Consider the following 20066-nt stretch of genomic DNA (forward strand, 5'->3'; position numbering starts at 1 on the left):
TGAGTTGATTTAGAATCCACCAGAGTCCCATCTTAACTTGTTGTACCCCTGTACATTCTTGGAAGTGTTTTGCTAGAGTCAAAGACTGTTGTTCATCACAGGACTTGAAATGAATCTGGAGCTTGATGATCAATCCCTTGACACTGACTAAGATCTTGTCAGGCATGGAATAAATTGAAATTTTTGCAAAGATTCTGGTTATTTCTGCCAGGCATCCTGGAGGGCAGGTCCTCTTTTTGAGAGAAGACGGGTATGAAGAGATCATATTCTAGGCAGAGCCTTGGAAGAACCTCGGATATTACCTACTTTGTAGCGCTATTTGAATCTTATTCTGTTCCACACTGCACATGGAACTGTGCAACCAACAGGATGCAGGCGTCTGACTGACGATGAGCAGAGCCGCATGGCACTGACGCTGGCAAACTGCCACCTTGCCAAGGCAGGAATTGACCCTTACCCCTGTGAAGCATCAATGAGCACCACGGAATGCCTGCTGCCGTGGAAGGAAAGCACGATTGCCTTCAATGCGTACACAGAGTTCTTCACCCACACTCAGGATATCTGCTTCTTTCTGCAGAGTCAAGTAGGTCACATCTCGCTTCACTCTCTCGTGATTACAGGCTTTTTCAAGTTTTCTGGTCAGCATATACATTTCAATCCATGGAAAACAAAAGGAATGATGCCATAAAAACCCAGTTGAGAGGATTAGATCTTTGTTGTCTACAAGTGCATTCATAACAATTTATTTCAAATATGTTCAATCAATATCATATTGTAAGCTGAATTAATACTTGTTTTTCTCTGGTCTTTTTTCAGCAAATACTCGCATATACATTGTAATTCATGAATAAACCTTCAAATTACTCTATTTTGGTCAAAGTTGAAATAATTTGTAGCTTTTCAATAGAAAATGCTCCAGACGTCAGAGAGCCTCCAAACATAGAATGACACTCCCTCTCAATGTCAATGCAAGAGTATTGTTGATAATGTTTACTTAAATTCATACCATGACAATCAATCTGAGACTTACGTGTCAGGATCTTAATGCAGTTGTTGTGGTCGTCCATCGAGGAGGTCTTCTGGGTTTCTTTGTCCTGCTCTTGTGGTAAATGTGTTCTTCTCTCCGTGACTGTTTTTGGCACCATCATGTCTATCTGGGAGAATAGGTGTGGCATCAGCATACGGAGGAGACGGTAGAGAAGCTGGCACAGAGCTCAGAGGACGTGGCAGAGCGGCTGGAAGAGACTGGGCGTCTCCAAGCCTCCATGATGCAGCAGCAGAACGAGAGCCTCCGCAATCAGAAGGAGATCCTGGCCCAGGAGGCCCAACTCAAGCTTGCCCTCCAGACTTCCTCCAGCAGCATCAAAGAGGTACAAAGATTTGCCCCCTGAGCATGTTTCCATCAACCCTTGTTATCAAAGATCTTTGTGCTCATTTTCTTGTCAGTTTTTGATCAATTTCTCTTGAACCATTGAAAAACAAATAGAGGTTTGCTTGTTTTTTGAATAGAAAAAAAGACTATTATTCTGTCTGCTTACTTTCAGGATATGCTTCATTTTGGAAGGGTGTCAAAGGCATTTTTTGTTGCATTTAATTAATGTTTTGTAGATTTGATTGTCATAAGGTATTTATAAATGATAAAAATGATTACAAAAATGAATGATAATGTTTAAACTAGTATGGAAATGTCTCTTAGGTGTTTTTAGCTACTCCGATTCCTACTGCAACTACAAGCACTGTAAGTGGTAATTGATAAATGATAAAAATCTTCTCTGAAAAGCAACATGTCTTGTACTTCGTACATGTAAGTGATCTATTGGTTACAATATTTTGAAGTCTATTTCACATATCCCTTCATGCGACTGTACATTTTTTTTTTTTCCATAGATAGATATCTGCAACTGATACTTTTGAATAAATTTTTCAGATGAATCAAATGCAGGAATGTAGGTACTATTTGCAGCACATGCTGACTCGAGAGCTTTTTGATATGTTTCTAATTTGGATGCAGAACATTTACCCTAAAATATTTGTGGGTGTGTCTGTCTTGTGTAGGTATTTCAGGAGATGAAAACCAGCACACTGGAGCAAAAGGCCCTATTTGCTGAGACATTTGAGCGCCTGGCCCAGGTCCAGAAACTGATGCTGGGGGAGTTCACCTGGTTCAACTCGGCCATTTACTACATCCTGGTCCTGGTCCTGGCGTACGTGCTGACGTCGACTCCCCGCACAGCTGGGGCACGGTTTGGTCTCTACCTCCTTCTCATCCTCAACTGGGTGGCAGAGTGGCTTCTTTCACATCTACTGCCCAGTGATGACCAGGTACATTGCACTCTTAATTTGTTCTACACATCATCTTCCAGTAAAACCCCACTGGTTTACAATATAGTTTGGGGTCATGGAATCCATTAAGATGTTACCCCAGAGATATGTTAAACCCTCATGATAGGGTTGATACATAGTATGTCAGGTTCCTCCATAAAACGGATTGACCAACCTCTATTAGTCCTGTCAAACTTCTTTACTCTTTTGAAATAATATTAAAACAGGACTTTGAGACTGTGACAAGCAAACTACTTACAAAATATCTGAGATTCACTGAATTCACAACTTCTTCATACCATTGTATGAGATATAGCACTATCATTGCTGAAGTGATTCTTCTTGAAAGTCCCATTCTGATTAGATGCGTTGTTCTTTAGATGTGATGAAATGCAATAGTGCAGGCTAAAGATACATTCTTATTCAAATTTATGAAGTTCTTCCGTCGTGATGTTTCATTGCAACTGATTGACAAATTGCCCTACATCGACGTAAATAAGCACTGAATTGATCAGTGTTTTAGTAGTAGCCATGATAAAAAATCATGGGCGTACATACTCGAGCAGGATTCGAACCCACGACCTCCTGATCACCGGACAGGCGTCATCTCCACTAGACCACCGAGCTTTCGCCCGACAGCAAGTGTTGGTTCTAATCCTTATAGCATGCAGCGGGTACAGCTTTTGTTATTCAAATTTATGAAGTTCTTCCGTCGTGATGTTTCATTGCAACTGATTGACAAATTGCCCTACATCGACGTAAATAAGCACTGAATTGATCAGTGTTTTAGTAGTAGCCATGATAAAAAATCATGGGCGTACATACTCGAGCAGGATTCGAACCCACGACCTCCTGATCACCGGACAGGCGTCATCTCCACTAGACCACCGAGCTTTCGCCCGACAGCAAGTGTTGGTTCTAATCCTTATAGCATGCAGCGGGTACAGCTTTTGTTATTCAAATTTATGAAGTTCTTCCGTCGTGATGTTTCATTGCAACTGATTGACAAATTGCCCTACATCGACGTAAATAAGCACTGAATTGATCAGTGTTTTAGTAGTAGCCATGATAAAAAATCATGGGCGTACATACTCGAGCAGGATTCGAACCCACGACCTCCTGATCACCGGACAGGCGTCATCTCCACTAGACCACCGAGCTTTCGCCCGACAGCAAGTGTTGGTTCTAATCCTTATAGCATGCAGCGGGTACAGCTTTTGTTATTCAAATTTATGAAGTTCTTCCGTCGTGATGTTTCATTGCAACTGATTGACAACTTGCCCTACATCGACGTAAATAAGCACTGAATTGATCAGTGTTTTAGTAGTAGCCATGATAAAAAATCATGGGCGTACATACTCGAGCAGGATTCGAACCCACGACCTCCTGATCACCGGACAGGCGTCATCTCCACTAGACCACCGAGCTTTCGCCCGACAGCAAGTGTTGGTTCTAATCCTTATAGCATGCAGCGGGTACAGCTTTTGTTATTCAAATTTATCAAGTTCTTCCGTCGTGATGTTTCATTGCAACTGATTGACAACTTGCCCTACATCGACGTAAATAAGCACTGAATTGATCAGTGTTTTAGTAGTAGCCATGATAAAAAATCATGGGCGTACATACTCGAGCAGGATTCGAACCCACGACCTCCTGATCACCGGACAGGCGTCATCTCCACTAGACCACCGAGCTTTCGCCCGACAGCAAGTGTTGGTTCTAATCCTTATAGCATGCAGCGGGTACAGCTTTTGTTATTCAAATTTATGAAGTTCTTCCGTCGTGATGTTTCATTGCAACTGATTGACAAATTGCCCTACATCGACGTAAATAAGCACTGAATTGATCAGTGTTTTAGTAGTAGCCATGATAAAAAATCATGGGCGTACATACTCGAGCAGGATTCGAACCCACGACCTCCTGATCACCGGACAGGCGTCATCTCCACTAGACCACCGAGCTTTCGCCCGACAGAAAGTGTTGGTTCTAATCCTTCATAAATTTGAATAACAAAAGCTGTACCCGCTGCATGCTATAAGGATTAGAACCAACACTTGCTGTCGGGCGAAAGCTCGGTGGTCTAGTGGAGATGACGCCTGTCCGGTGATCAGGAGGTCGTGGGTTCGAATCCTGCTCGAGTATGTACGCCCATGATTTTTTATCATGGCTACTACTAAAACACTGATCAATTCAGTGCTTATTTACGTCGATGTAGGGCAATTTGTCAATCAGTTGCAATGAAACATCACGACGGAAGAACTTCATAAATTTGAATAACAAAAGCTGTACCCGCTGCATGCTATAAGGATTAGAACCAACACTTGCTGTCGGGCGAAAGCTCGGTGGTCTAGTGGAGATGACGCCTGTCCGGTGATCAGGAGGTCGTGGGTTCGAATCCTGCTCGAGTATGTACGCCCATGATTTTTTATCATGGCTACTACTAAAACACTGATCAATTCAGTGCTTATTTACGTCGATGTAGGGCAATTTGTCAATCAGTTGCAATGAAACATCACGACGGAAGAACTTCATAAATTTGAATAACAAAAGCTGTACCCGCTGCATGCTATAAGGATTAGAACCAACACTTGCTGTCGGGCGAAAGCTCGGTGGTCTAGTGGAGATGACGCCTGTCCGGTGATCAGGAGGTCGTGGGTTCGAATCCTGCTCGAGTATGTACGCCCATGATTTTTTATCATGGCTACTACTAAAACACTGATCAATTCAGTGCTTATTTACGTCGATGTAGGGCAAGTTGTCAATCAGTTGCAATGAAACATCACGACGGAAGAACTTCATAAATTTGAATAACAAAAGCTGTACCCGCTGCATGCTATAAGGATTAGAACCAACACTTGCTGTCGGGCGAAAGCTCGGTGGTCTAGTGGAGATGACGCCTGTCCGGTGATCAGGAGGTCGTGGGTTCGAATCCTGCTCGAGTATGTACGCCCATGATTTTTTATCATGGCTACTACTAAAACACTGATCAATTCAGTGCTTATTTACGTCGATGTAGGGCAATTTGTCAATCAGTTGCAATGAAACATCACGACGGAAGAACTTCATAAATTTGAATAACAAAAGCTGTACCCGCTGCATGCTATAAGGATTAGAACCAACACTTGCTGTCGGGCGAAAGCTCGGTGGTCTAGTGGAGATGACGCCTGTCCGGTGATCAGGAGGTCGTGGGTTCGAATCCTGCTCGAGTATGTACGCCCATGATTTTTTATCATGGCTACTACTAAAACACTGATCAATTCAGTGCTTATTTACGTCGATGTAGGGCAATTTGTCAATCAGTTGCAATGAAACATCACGACGGAAGAACTTCATAAATTTGAATAACAAAAGCTGTACCCGCTGCATGCTATAAGGATTAGAACCAACACTTGCTGTCGGGCGAAAGCTCGGTGGTCTAGTGGAGATGACGCCTGTCCGGTGATCAGGAGGTCGTGGGTTCGAATCCTGCTCGAGTATGTACGCCCATGATTTTTTATCATGGCTACTACTAAAATACTGATCAATTCAGTGCTTATTTACGTCGATGTAGGGCAATTTGTCAATCAGTTGCAATGAAACATCACGACGGAAGAACTTCATAAATTTGAATAACAAAAGCTGTACCCGCTGCATGCTATAAGGATTAGAACCAACACTTGCTGTCGGGCGAAAGCTCGGTGGTCTAGTGGAGATGACGCCTGTCCGGTGATCAGGAGGTCGTGGGTTCGAATCCTGCTCGAGTATGTACGCCCATGATTTTTTATCATGGCTACTACTAAAACACTGATCAATTCAGTGCTTATTTACGTCGATGTAGGGCAAGTTGTCAATCAGTTGCAATGAAACATCACGACGGAAGAACTTCATAAATTTGAATAACAAAAGCTGTACCCGCTGCATGCTATAAGGATTAGAACCAACACTTGCTGTCGGGCGAAAGCTCGGTGGTCTAGTGGAGATGACGCCTGTCCGGTGATCAGGAGGTCGTGGGTTCGAATCCTGCTCGAGTATGTACGCCCATGATTTTTTATCATGGCTACTACTAAAACACTGATCAATTCAGTGCTTATTTACGTCGATGTAGGGCAATTTGTCAATCAGTTGCAATGAAACATCACGACGGAAGAACTTCATAAATTTGAATAACAAAAGCTGTACCCGCTGCATGCTATAAGGATTAGAACCAACACTTGCTGTCGGGCGAAAGCTCGGTGGTCTAGTGGAGATGACGCCTGTCCGGTGATCAGGAGGTCGTGGGTTCGAATCCTGCTCGAGTATGTACGCCCATGATTTTTTATCATGGCTACTACTAAAATACTGATCAATTCAGTGCTTATTTACGTCGATGTAGGGCAATTTGTCAATCAGTTGCAATGAAACATCACGACGGAAGAACTTCATAAATTTGAATAACAAAAGCTGTACCCGCTGCATGCTATAAGGATTAGAACCAACACTTGCTGTCGGGCGAAAGCTCGGTGGTCTAGTGGAGATGACGCCTGTCCGGTGATCAGGAGGTCGTGGGTTCGAATCCTGCTCGAGTATGTACGCCCATGATTTTTTATCATGGCTACTACTAAAACACTGATCAATTCAGTGCTTATTTACGTCGATGTAGGGCAAGTTGTCAATCAGTTGCAATGAAACATCACGACGGAAGAACTTCATAAATTTGAATAACAAAAGCTGTACCCGCTGCATGCTATAAGGATTAGAACCAACACTTGCTGTCGGGCGAAAGCTCGGTGGTCTAGTGGAGATGACGCCTGTCCGGTGATCAGGAGGTCGTGGGTTCGAATCCTGCTCGAGTATGTACGCCCATGATTTTTTATCATGGCTACTACTAAAACACTGATCAATTCAGTGCTTATTTACGTCGATGTAGGGCAATTTGTCAATCAGTTGCAATGAAACATCACGACGGAAGAACTTCATAAATTTGAATAACAAAAGCTGTACCCGCTGCATGCTATAAGGATTAGAACCAACACTTGCTGTCGGGCGAAAGCTCGGTGGTCTAGTGGAGATGACGCCTGTCCGGTGATCAGGAGGTCGTGGGTTCGAATCCTGCTCGAGTATGTACGCCCATGATTTTTTATCATGGCTACTACTAAAACACTGATCAATTCAGTGCTTATTTACGTCGATGTAGGGCAAGTTGTCAATCAGTTGCAATGAAACATCACGACGGAAGAACTTCATAAATTTGAATAACAAAAGCTGTACCCGCTGCATGCTATAAGGATTAGAACCAACACTTGCTGTCGGGCGAAAGCTCGGTGGTCTAGTGGAGATGACGCCTGTCCGGTGATCAGGAGGTCGTGGGTTCGAATCCTGCTCGAGTATGTACGCCCATGATTTTTTATCATGGCTACTACTAAAACACTGATCAATTCAGTGCTTATTTACGTCGATGTAGGGCAAGTTGTCAATCAGTTGCAATGAAACATCACGACGGAAGAACTTCATAAATTTGAATAACAAAAGCTGTACCCGCTGCATGCTATAAGGATTAGAACCAACACTTGCTGTCGGGCGAAAGCTCGGTGGTCTAGTGGAGATGACGCCTGTCCGGTGATCAGGAGGTCGTGGGTTCGAATCCTGCTCGAGTATGTACGCCCATGATTTTTTATCATGGCTACTACTAAAACACTGATCAATTCAGTGCTTATTTACGTCGATGTAGGGCAAGTTGTCAATCAGTTGCAATGAAACATCACGACGGAAGAACTTCATAAATTTGAATAACAAAAGCTGTACCCGCTGCATGCTATAAGGATTAGAACCAACACTTGCTGTCGGGCGAAAGCTCGGTGGTCTAGTGGAGATGACGCCTGTCCGGTGATCAGGAGGTCGTGGGTTCGAATCCTGCTCGAGTATGTACGCCCATGATTTTTTATCATGGCTACTACTAAAACACTGATCAATTCAGTGCTTATTTACGTCGATGTAGGGCAATTTGTCAATCAGTTGCAATGAAACATCACGACGGAAGAACTTCATAAATTTGAATAACAAAAGCTGTACCCGCTGCATGCTATAAGGATTAGAACCAACACTTGCTGTCGGGCGAAAGCTCGGTGGTCTAGTGGAGATGACGCCTGTCTGGTGATCAGGAGGTCGTGGGTTCGAATCCTGCTCGAGTATGTACGCCCATGATTTTTTATCATGGCTACTACTAAAACACTGATCAATTCAGTGCTTATTTACGTCGATGTAGGGCAATTTGTCAATCAGTTGCAATGAAACATCACGACGGAAGAACTTCATAAATTTGAATAACAAAAGCTGTACCCGCTGCATGCTATAAGGATTAGAACCAACACTTGCTGTCGGGCGAAAGCTCGGTGGTCTAGTGGAGATGACGCCTGTCCGGTGATCAGGAGGTCGTGGGTTCGAATCCTGCTCGAGTATGTACGCCCATGATTTTTTATCATGGCTACTACTAAAACACTGATCAATTCAGTGCTTATTTACGTCGATGTAGGGCAATTTGTCAATCAGTTGCAATGAAACATCACGACGGAAGAACTTCATAAATTTGAATAACAAAAGCTGTACCCGCTGCATGCTATAAGGATTAGAACCAACACTTGCTGTCGGGCGAAAGCTCGGTGGTCTAGTGGAGATGACGCCTGTCCGGTGATCAGGAGGTCGTGGGTTCGAATCCTGCTCGAGTATGTACGCCCATGATTTTTTATCATGGCTACTACTAAAACACTGATCAATTCAGTGCTTATTTACGTCGATGTAGGGCAATTTGTCAATCAGTTGCAATGAAACATCACGACGGAAGAACTTCATAAATTTGAATAACAAAAGCTGTACCCGCTGCATGCTATAAGGATTAGAACCAACACTTGCTGTCGGGCGAAAGCTCGGTGGTCTAGTGGAGATGACGCCTGTCCGGTGATCAGGAGGTCGTGGGTTCGAATCCTGCTCGAGTATGTACGCCCATGATTTTTTATCATGGCTACTACTAAAACACTGATCAATTCAGTGCTTATTTACGTCGATGTAGGGCAAGTTGTCAATCAGTTGCAATGAAACATCACGACGGAAGAACTTCATAAATTTGAATAACAAAAGCTGTACCCGCTGCATGCTATAAGGATTAGAACCAACACTTGCTGTCGGGCGAAAGCTCGGTGGTCTAGTGGAGATGACGCCTGTCCGGTGATCAGGAGGTCGTGGGTTCGAATCCTGCTCGAGTATGTACGCCCATGATTTTTTATCATGGCTACTACTAAAACACTGATCAATTCAGTGCTTATTTACGTCGATGTAGGGCAAGTTGTCAATCAGTTGCAATGAAACATCACGACGGAAGAACTTCATAAATTTGAATAACAAAAACTGTACCCGCTGCATGCTATAAGGATTAGAACCAACACTTGCTGTCGGGCGAAAGCTCGGTGGTCTAGTGGAGATGACGCCTGTCCGGTGATCAGGAGGTCGTGGGTTCGAATCCTGCTCGAGTATGTACGCCCATGATGTTTTATCATGGCTACTACTAAAACACTGATCAATTCAGTGCTTATTTACGTCGATGTAGGGCAATTTGTCAATCAGTTGCAATGAAACATCACGACGGAAGAACTTCATAAATTTGAATAACAAAAGCTGTACCCGCTGCATGCTATAAGGATTAGAACCAACACTTGCTGTCGGGCGAAAGCTCGGTGGTCTAGTGGAGATGACGCCTGTCCGGTGATCAGGAGGTCGTGGGTTCGAATCCTGCTCGAGTATGTACGCCCATGATTTTTTATCATGGCTACTACTAAAACACTGATCAATTCAGTGCTTATTTACGTCGATGTAGGGCAATTTGTCAATCAGTTGCAATGAAACATCACGACGGAAGAACTTGATAAATTTGAATAACAAAAGCTGTACCCGCTGCATGCTATAAGGATTAGAACCAACACTTGCTGTCGGGCGAAAGCTCGGTGGTCTAGTGGAGATGACGCCTGTCCGGTGATCAGGAGGTCGTGGGTTCGAATCCTGCTCGAGTATGTACGCCCATGATTTTTTATCATGGCTACTACTAAAACACTGATCAATTCAGTGCTTATTTACGTCGATGTAGGGCAATTTGTCAATCAGTTGCAATGAAACATCACGACGGAAGAACTTCATAAATTTGAATAACAAAAGCTGTACCCGCTGCATGCTATAAGGATTAGAACCAACACTTGCTGTCGGGCGAAAGCTCGGTGGTCTAGTGGAGATGACGCCTGTCCGGTGATCAGGAGGTCGTGGGTTCGAATCCTGCTCGAGTATGTACGCCCATGATTTTTTATCATGGCTACTACTAAAACACTGATCAATTCAGTGCTTATTTACGTCGATGTAGGGCAATTTGTCAATCAGTTGCAATGAAACATCACGACGGAAGAACTTCATAAATTTGAATAACAAAAGCTGTACCCGCTGCATGCTATAAGGATTAGAACCAACACTTGCTGTCGGGCGAAAGCTCGGTGGTCTAGTGGAGATGACGCCTGTCCGGTGATCAGGAGGTCGTGGGTTCGAATCCTGCTCGAGTATGTACGCCCATGATTTTTTATCATGGCTACTACTAAAACACTGATCAATTCAGTGCTTATTTACGTCGATGTAGGGCAATTTGTCAATCAGTTGCAATGAAACATCACGACGGAAGAACTTCATAAATTTGAATAACAAAAGCTGTACCCGCTGCATGCTATAAGGATTAGAACCAACACTTGCTGTCGGGCGAAAGCTCGGTGGTCTAGTGGAGATGACGCCTGTCCGGTGATCAGGAGGTCGTGGGTTCGAATCCTGCTCGAGTATGTACGCCCATGATTTTTTATCATGGCTACTACTAAAACACTGATCAATTCAGTGCTTATTTACGTCGATGTAGGGCAATTTGTCAATCAGTTGCAATGAAACATCACGACGGAAGAACTTCATAAATTTGAATAACAAAAGCTGTACCCGCTGCATGCTATAAGGATTAGAACCAACACTTGCTGTCGGGCGAAAGCTCGGTGGTCTAGTGGAGATGACGCCTGTCCGGTGATCAGGAGGTCGTGGGTTCGAATCCTGCTCGAGTATGTACGCCCATGATTTTTTATCATGGCTACTACTAAAACACTGATCAATTCAGTGCTTATTTACGTCGATGTAGGGCAATTTGTCAATCAGTTGCAATGAAACATCACGACGGAAGAACTTCATAAATTTGAATAACAAAAGCTGTACCCGCTGCATGCTATAAGGATTAGAACCAACACTTGCTGTCGGGCGAAAGCTCGGTGGTCTAGTGGAGATGACGCCTGTCCGGTGATCAGGAGGTCGTGGGTTCGAATCCTGCTCGAGTATGTACGCCCATGATTTTTTATCATGGCTACTACTAAAACACTGATCAATTCAGTGCTTATTTACGTCGATGTAGGGCAAGTTGTCAATCAGTTGCAATGAAACATCACGACGGAAGAACTTCATAAATTTGAATAACAAAAGCTGTACCCGCTGCATGCTATAAGGATTAGAACCAACACTTGCTGTCGGGCGAAAGCTCGGTGGTCTAGTGGAGATGACGCCTGTCCGGTGATCAGGAGGTCGTGGGTTCGAATCCTGCTCGAGTATGTACGCCCATGATTTTTTATCATGGCTACTACTAAAACACTGATCAATTCAGTGCTTATTTACGTCGATGTAGGGCAATTTGTCAATCAGTTGCAATGAAACATCACGACGGAAGAACTTCATAAATTTGAATAACAAAAGCTGTACCCGCTGCATGCTATAAGGATTAGAACCAACACTTGCTGTCGGGCGAAAGCTCGGTGGTCTAGTGGAGATGACGCCTGTCCGGTGATCAGGAGGTCGTGGGTTCGAATCCTGCTCGAGTATGTACGCCCATGATTTTTTATCATGGCTACTACTAAAACACTGATCAATTCAGTGCTTATTTACGTCGATGTAGGGCAATTTGTCAATCAGTTGCAATGAAACATCACGACGGAAGAACTTCATAAATTTGAATAACAAAAGCTGTACCCGCTGCATGCTATAAGGATTAGAACCAACACTTGCTGTCGGGCGAAAGCTCGGTGGTCTAGTGGAGATGACGCCTGTCCGGTGATCAGGAGGTCGTGGGTTCGAATCCTGCTCGAGTATGTACGCCCATGATTTTTTATCATGGCTACTACTAAAACACTGATCAATTCAGTGCTTATTTACGTCGATGTAGGGCAATTTGTCAATCAGTTGCAAAGATACATTCTTGCTTTGTTGTCAAACCATGTACAAAGGAATGTTTAATTGCATACTAAGTGGAATTATTTTACAGAAAGACAGTGATAGTCCTACCTGTGCACCTTTGCATGTACATTCCAATTTTAGTTCATACAAAAGGAGCAGTAGTGGAGAGTGTTGTAGTAAATCAGCTGTCAGTCATAGATGTTATTTGTACACAGTGTTCTTCAAAGATATTTCAAACCTGTGATGTACCAAGTACTGAAAATAATGATACAGAAAACAAAAATGGCTAGATTTTTGTCAGTGCCTGTGAATACTTGTTATCCTGACTATTCAGACTGTGATACACGCAAGGACGTGGCTGTGTCGAAAGGTCTTTTGCGGGGTCAGCACCTTCTACTGGCTGTACTGTGCTTCCCGTTACCGTGACTACAATGAGATCAATCATCGCCTTCTGCTAGACATCCAGGAGCATGTCCATCGGGGAGCAATCCAAGCAGCGGCTCGTCCCCTGCCTTCCCTGCAAAATGCACTCAAGGAGCAGCTGACGGGAAACGGTGGTTTTCTCCCTTCCTTGACCTCCAGCAGCTCTATGAAGGCTATACAGCACAGGGAAGGTTGGTATTCATGTGCATGCTTATTGTGTTCAAATACATTCTATTTATGTTTTCTTTTCTTTCCTTTTTTTCTGCATCAATTTTAGTTCACTGTAAAGGTCTTATACAGCGTGTCCCAGAAAAAACAAAACCAGGTTTCCATGCAACTTTTTACTATCGAAATCATACATTTTCTTTACGAGCTATACATCAATGGAAAGATAATCTTTTCTTCTTTCATTTGATGTACAACTTAAAGGGATGGTACAGTATTGGTGGAGATGAGAATTGGGCTTTTAACTTTTTGTGAGATACCTAGAAAACACTTATGATATAGTACAGAGCATACCATTTTAAAAGGAATTCAAAGTTTATTTGATGAAAATCGGTTTGGAGTGACTGAAACATCCAAAAACAAAGTAAAACAAAGCGATCGTAATAAAGTGTGGGTCCCACACTTTATCAGAATCACTCTTTTTTGGATATCTCAGCCATTTCAAAGCCAATTTTCATCAAATAAATGTTGAATTCCTCATAGAATTGCACGCTCTTTCATATTTCATAAGAGGTTTCTCATTATCTCACCAAAAAATGTGAGAAACCTGAAATTAGGTCTCAACCAAAACTGTACGATCCCTTTAATGTTCATCGTTCATGCATGACTGAGTTAGAACAATGAAAAGTGGTGCTACCAAATTTTCATTTGCACGCGCAAATGGTGACATTAAGTGAATTTTTCAGACTTTTAACGTTATGTTTTCGAAAAATAAAGTTCTTAACCCAAATATTTATATTTTCTTCTTTCATATGAGACCTTACGCGTCAAATATGAATAACGCATGCTTGAGAAAAATCTGTATGAAAGCATGCTTCATTTCTGCCAATTCTACGGATAGTCGAAGAAAATGAGCATTCAGCTCTCCCGACATAGCATTAGACAATGGGGCTCATCTGCATCATTGAATTCACACAAAACAACCGCAGTGCTACAGTGAATGTTGTTGGGGGAGGGGGTATTTACAGAGGATGCTGTATGAGACGGACAGCCCTTTGTTGTCATTTATTTAGAATAAGCTATGAGACATAACCAATAATTGAAGACTAATATCGTGAGTATTCTCATGTTGCACGCAGTCCAGTGGCTACAGGAAATCGAACAACAATGATACACATTTTGATGACTTTATACCTTAAACTTATTTCACTGTTTTCATTCCTCTCTACATTTCCCTCATGCGTGCTTAGTCCTTCATCACTGACAGGGTTTTTAAGTTTTTGAAGGGGGAGGGGAAGAAGAAAGAGAGTGTTCTTCGCGTTATTTATCACTGAACTTGCGCTTCTAACATTTCAAAGATACAAGCGCAGGGCAAAAAGTCGTCTTCTGTTTTGTTCTGTTTTGTGTGTGTGTGGGGGGGGGGGGGGAGGGCTCGGAAGGCTTTTTCAGTTACTTACATCCCCCTTCACATTCCGCTGATGAACACCCTTGCTCTGTGGTTGGATCATGTGCTAATTTATGACCCTATTCAGAACCGTCTGTAACATTCCCTTTTAACCCCTCCCTTCATGTTTGTGTAAATTCATTGAAGCATGAAGGCCATTGTTATCTGCCAAGTCGGGCAGGCGTCGGGAAATCTAACTGACTCCTTGATTACTATCCATCTTTCTGAGTAAAAATGGACACATATTTTCAAATCAAGTTTTCTCGAGTAGGCGTAGATCATTTTTTACGCATGACATATCTTTTGAAAGAAAAAAGAATGGATATTAAGGCCATGATTTCATTTTTTACAAAGGATTGCCGAAAAAGGCTTTAAAAAAAAAAAGGCTTAAAAAAGTCGCCATTTGCTCGTGCAAATGAAAATTTAGTAGCATTACTTTCTATTGTTCTAACTCAGCCATGCATGAATTATGAACAGTGAGTTGTGCATCAAATGAAAGAAGAGAAGTAAATATTTCCATTCATGCATATCTGATAAAACAAATATATGATTATGATCGCAAAAAATTGCAATGAAACTCGGTTTCGTTTTTTCTGGGACACGCTGTATACCATCGATGCAAGCCTGAAATAAGTTTTGCTCATCTGTGTATGTGTCTTTATCTTTTGTACTTGTCCCTTTTTATTTAGGGAGGGATTTCAAAGGTAAAAGTGGATAGATATTTAATGTTGTGAATTAACCGTGTGGACTTTCATATATTCTGTGCATGCTACAGGTCATTGAAAGTTGTTGTTCTGGAAAAAGTTATTGTGACCCAGATGTCACACACTTGTGACAGAAACATCAAAATAGGAGATGCAGTGATAGAAACATCAAAGTGCGGAGATGCAGCAATTCTTGAAACTGCCCCTCTTCCTTCTGAGATAGGAAAACAAAACAATAAAGTGCATTTTTTTTTTCTTTATGTACTTTGCAGCCACCTTGTCACGAACAGAAATCCAGGTTACAGACTTGAGCAGCGACAGCAGTGACGTCGAGGTGACCTATAACCCAGTGAATGTAGCATCTCCATCAGTGAATGACTCAACCACTTCCAGGTCCCACTATCAGATGTCTGAGCCAGCAAACAGGAATGCTAGTATATCAAATGAAACAGCCACACCCATCAGAGGTGAGTGACACCACCACACGAATACCAGTTTTGACTTTTCTTCAGCCCTCTGTGTGCAGAGTACAGCCGCATTTGCAATAAAAAGTTTCATTTGTCACTCCAAGTGGCGCATCAGTGTTGGATCATTGCATATAAATGTGAGGTGCCCCATGCGTTATTGAAGGATTCATGCAATCTGGAAGTATTCACACATTTTGCACCATGTGATACCAAGATGAAGTTGGAAGATGTGCAAACATTTTTACTGCATTTTGTTCCTGTATGTGATGGAACTTGGCAAAAACCAACAGGAATGCAACTTTCCTCACTTTGACCAAGTGACAAAACCAAACTATGCACAAATTGCCACTTTTACCATAATCGTTTGTTTAATTGAATTTTGAGTAACAAGGTACTCTATACAATGTATGTTTTCGATACTGGTATATTGTTGTCCAAAATTACATCATTAACTGCAGTATTCTTCTTATCCCGCAATGACGGCACAGAAACCTTTAAAAATTTGTAACTTTTGAATCGATTGTCCTTTTTTCCTCAAACTTTGCTGATGTATTCTACTAATATTGCTCCTTTCACTCAAATCCATATTTATATCTGGGTTTGGATTTCCTTTTGAAACAAACTAACAAGATTTTTTTGTGCAGCCATTCAATATGTAATGTATACATACTCTTCATTATGCAGTCTGTTATTGTATCAATGACACTTCCACAATCTGGCTGCTTATAAGATTGATCTCACTGAAGAATACCAACTCAAATGTTATTATGAGGGATTAGACTGATATTCTTGAGATGGTTATGGAAATTACGCTTTGAGGGAGGGGGGGGATTGATTGTCAAATGTTTGTCACGATGCAATATTGTTTTGAAAACCTTTCTTGCATGTATGCAGTTGTTTTATTCTTATCTTGTCCTTTATGTGTGGAAGAAGAGCAAGCTTCTTTGGTTCTGGCACTCTTGATTTCTTGTCTAGTAATTATCACATTATCCTCAGACTTCAAGGCCTTCAAAATGTAATGGATCAAAGCCATCGACAATTCATACATAGCAGTGATGCGTTTGTTGAGGTTATGACCATTTTTGCCTCCCTCAGATACTTTTATAATGTGTTCATCAAAGATGCTCCCACATCTTGACTTCACACTATTTCTGTCACATAACACTATCTTCTGATCAAATTTTTCATGTGATCCAGGTCCATCAGAATCAAATCCAGATGCAACGACGTCTTCTAAACGGAAGCGAGGAAGACCCAAGGGGAGCAAGAATAGAACCTCTCGAGAAGGGACACCTGTTAATGTGAGTTTTTCATCCCCTTGGAATTAACCCTACTGACAATCGATCAGTTATACCTAAAATGCGAAATGCATTCGTACTTCTGTCCAACATTTCAACGACAAATTCCTTGCAATGCTGTTCAGGATGAGGTTTTTACTGTTTTTCCTTTGCTAATCTATTTTGAAAGGTTCATATATTTACTAGAATGCTTCTCCTTTACACTTGCACTCCATCAGAAATATTGAGAAACTCGACATGTGTGCCATATTGTAACATGTAGATTAAACCGCCTTCAAAACTTGTTACTTCCTTTGCGCTGCAAATCAGTGTTGCTTAAAGGACAAGTTCACCTTCATAGACATGTGGGTTGAGTGAATGCAGCAATATTAGTAGAACACATCAGTGAGAGTTTGAGCAAAATCGGACAATCCGTTAAAATGTTATGAATTTTTGAAGTTTCTACTCAGTCACGGCTGGATGAAAAGACTACTACAGCTTGTGATGTCACATGAGTACAACGATATAAAGAAAGAATAAAGAAAATTCAAGATATTTCCATTTTTCTGGCACAACAAAAGAACACTTGACTTCTCTCTTTCAGAAGGCAGGGGGAATGATATTACCCTTAACATTCGTCTGTAGCAAGTCGAAGAAATGTGCACTTTATTCAAAAAGTAAAGTTTTGTGAAATTCTCTTTTTATTTTCCTTATATAGTTGTACGCATGTGACATCATACACTCTAGTAGTCTTCTCTTCCAGCAGTGACTGCGTAGATACTTAAAATATTCGTAACTTTTGAACGGATTGTTCAATTTTCCTCAAACTTTCACTGATGTGTTCTACTAATATTGCTGCATTCTCTCAATCCTTATGTATGTGAAGGTGGACTTGTCCTTTAATTATTTTGTGTTAAATTGTGTGTAGAGCATTTATAATCTTGAGTGACCTAAGAAGTTTCATTACCCGATGATGAGTAGGAATTATGATATCTTTAATTTTCAAAGCGCTTTTTCTCCAGTAATTGCTTTCTTCCTGTGCTCTATCGTCAGAAGATGTGTGAATGTTTTTTATCATTTTCATTTATCGTGGCAGAGCCCTGGCTTCAAATCTCCATACAACCTCCGCACTCGCCGGGCCCACCAGAGCCCTAACCCCATCCTTGATCTGGAGACCACCCTGATGTTTGCCCAGCAGGTGGAGAGCATGGTGTCCCGCCACTATGTCATAGAGAGGGCGCAGCCGTCTCCCGCCTCGTCATCCCGTGAGAGGAGGTCGGGCAGTGGTGTTGGGAGATCTAGAGGCCCTGGTGACATCGGTGGCAGTCCGTCCTTCTTTTCTTCTGACGACGAACCGTGAGAGACCACAGTTGAGAAATTTGGTCCTCAACAGATTCTTCACATATTCAAATCAATTTTTAAAAATCTTGTCAATGACATAAGAAATAGTAATTATGATTAGCGTTGTAGAAATTTTTTCATTAGCAGAGACATTTATTCTTCACCTTGGACCTTAATATTCTGTGATGCAACATTCTGTTTTCATAAAGCAATAAGTACCCCCATTATGAACATCATATATTATGTGTGTGTGTGTGTGTGTGTGTGTGTGTGTGCATGTGCATGTGTGTTGAAGAATAGTTAATAAGCCCTTATTTACACACCCTCTCCACATATGTGTGTGAAGTTCTCCTCTGTATGATATTTGACAGAAGCATAGCTCTTGCTCAGTCTAAACAACTGCCTTTTGTTTTTGTTGTAACTGAAGATACCCTCTTGTACTTTGTTTGTTTGTTTTTCAATATTTTCATTAAGGTCATTAAGGTAGTGACCTGTATATGTGCCATGTCTTCCTGATGTCTGCCAGATTCCAAGATTTCATCGGAAGACGACGTTTCACGTCAAAATTAGCATTTGTCATATAGCTCAAACAAATGAATCATGAAAGCCTCCTGGCATTCCTTTCAGTTCCTTTGAAGGCTAAAGATGTCTTTCTTGTGATGAAAGTCTCTTCATAATCACCTCCGCCAAGGGAGGAGGTTGTGTTTTCATTGATATTGGTTTGTCTGTGTACAAAATAACTCAAAAAGATGTGAATGGATTTGGATAAAGTATACAGGAAAGGTTGAGAATGACAAAAGTCACAGATGATCAAATTTTGGGAGTGATCCCGGAATTTCTGTGGATTTTATGAAGGATTTTTGATATTTTGGCAGGTAGGGTCAATGAACCTGGGTATTCACGCTGCACCTTTTTGAGGTTTTCATGGTCTAGTTTCTGGTGGGGCAAATTGTGCCACACAGCTGGAAGTTGATGACATAAGAAAAGGCTTCTATATTTGGGAATCGGGGGACTTTCAGCATGCACACTTGTGGGTTGAAATCATTGACCTCTATGAAAGAACAAGATCATTGGTGGAAATTAACTGCTTGGCGGGGGTCTGCGCTCTCAGAGTGCTTCTATAGTTGTGAAGTGTTAAGACTTGCAGTGCGAATGTGAGTTTTATGATGTGCCTGCTCCATGAGCTGTTGTGTTTTGACGCAATGATCCTCTATCTATTGGAGCAATGTTGGCACATGACACTTTTGGCCATGAAAGAAGAATGCGAACTTATGTCTGGGCGGCTTTGTGCCCATTTCAGCAAAAGAATAGTTTTCAACGGGTTAACAGACTTCATTATATTTAGTGAGCTTAAATTTTTTGAATGAAGACTTCCGGACGATTTCGCGAGTGGTTAAATTCACGATCGTGGAATCCTGTACTGAACTGAGAAATGTACACGCGTACTCACATTCACATCTGGATCAGAGTTGATATTTTTGCAAGTTTTTTAATTTTGCGACTGGCAGCTGACTTGAGAAATTCGCGAAAATAAAAGCCTCACGAAATATTGGGCGTATACAGTAGATAGATAGATTAATGTCTGAATGAAGTAATTGATAAATTAAGCTGAAATGTTAGCTTTGCTCATTTGTGACACTGCACCTCAAAACAAACAAAAAGTCGCCAGACATGAATTTTTAGTGAA

At 41.8% G+C, this 20066-nt stretch overlaps 1 pseudogene; it reads left to right on the forward strand.

Annotated features, from left to right (window-relative positions):
* LOC139709225 (uncharacterized) overlaps positions 1–18398 on the forward strand; it is a 20154-nt pseudogene extending 1756 nt beyond the window's left edge.
* The last annotated feature ends 1668 nt before the right edge of the window (positions 18399–20066 follow it).

Source organism: Diadema antillarum, unplaced genomic scaffold (genome assembly GCF_040938485.1).
Source record: "Diadema antillarum isolate AM-2024a unplaced genomic scaffold, OU_Dant_1.0 seq00001416_RagTag, whole genome shotgun sequence".
In the NCBI taxonomy this organism is placed as follows: domain Eukaryota; kingdom Metazoa; phylum Echinodermata; class Echinoidea; order Diadematoida; family Diadematidae; genus Diadema; species Diadema antillarum.